We start from the raw sequence: 1,444 nt of genomic DNA, 5'->3' as shown, positions 1-1,444 counted from the left end.
AAGGCCAGACCAGATCCATGTGGTGGAGAAATAGACCTCACTTCTCGCTGGAATGAGTTATGAAGTATTGTGATCATCTTTTAAGTCTTCCACAATATATATCTTTATTGTGATAAAATTCACATAACATAAAATTTACTGTTTTTAAGTGTACATTTCACTGGTATTAAATACAATCATAATGTTGTGCAGCCATCACCACCATCCATCTCCAGAGCTCTTCATCTTGTAAAACTGAAACGTAGGCCCATTAAACGGGAACCATCCATTCTCTCCTTCCCCAGCCCCTGACAGCCACCATGCCACCTTCTGCCTCTGCAATGCGACTGCTCTAAGTGTCTCATGTAAGTAGAATCATGCAGTATATGCCTTTTTATGACTGGCTTATTTCATTTAGCATAATGTCCTCAATGTGCACCCATGTTGTAGCATGTGTCAGAATTTCCTGTTTTTTTCAGGCTGAATAATATTCCATTGTATAAACATACCACATTTTTCTTACCCATCTCTCCATCAATGGGCACTTGGGTTGGTTCCACGTGTTGGCTATTGTGAATAATGCTGCTGCAAGCTTGGGTGTGCAGATACCTCTTTGAGACCCTGCTTTCAACATTTCAGGCTGCCGCAACGTATTTCCCAAGGCACTCCTACGTGTCATTGTCTAGTTTTAGTAGTTCTTGGACATAAGCTAACCATGATACTGGAAGAGATGCAGAGCTACCAGGAACTTTATTTGGCGACTCCTTGGTAACTATTTCAGATTCCTTAGTTCTGAGAGCCTGTCTGCCCTTCCCCTAAGCTCCCATTAGGGTAAAGTGCTTGTTCATTTTCACCTCTAAGAGAAAAAGACAGCTTTATTACTGGCTGGTAGTCAAAGGACTTATTTGCCCTACAACATCCTGCATCAAGCCACATGTCTTGGTCATATTCCAGCTACTGATATATTAGATGAATTGATCTATGGTTTTGGATGTTTCTTTGTGAGTCATTTGCAGGATATTCAACAGTTCTGAACACTCTGGGAAGTGTGCTGCGTGTGTCTAGTGAGGCCTGACACCCATTAGACACTCCTGCTGTAAATGTGATGCTCCGGGCCTTGCGAGCTGGTGCCAAGGTGCGAATTAGGTAGAGATGCTTTTGAGTGTTCCTCTGGCCTCCTGCCTCTGTTCTTGGGCCAACCCGTGGCAGGCCAGGCCTCCAGGCAGCAGACCTGACCTCAGCTGCCCCAGGATAGGGAGATTCCAAAGTAGGTAACAGTAGGGAATGTTGGCAGCCCCCGCATCCTGTTTGCAAACTGACAAGACATGGTGGTCTCAGAGATCTGAGTACTTGCTAACTCCTTTAAACAGATGTAAATCTTCTTTAGACAGGGAATGTGGTAGGGAACAGAGGTCCTGAGGAGTTAAGAAAGGCAAAGGGCACATGTAGCCCAGGATGGAAAGCC

The sequence above is a fragment of the Artibeus jamaicensis genome, unplaced genomic scaffold (genome assembly GCF_021234435.1).
Source record: "Artibeus jamaicensis isolate MK-2021 breed Jamaican fruit bat unplaced genomic scaffold, CSHL_Jam_final contig_464, whole genome shotgun sequence".
Taxonomy (NCBI): Eukaryota; Metazoa; Chordata; class Mammalia; order Chiroptera; family Phyllostomidae; genus Artibeus; species Artibeus jamaicensis.
The sequence above is the reverse complement of the archived record's forward strand: the minus strand, read 5'-3'. Positions refer to the sequence as shown.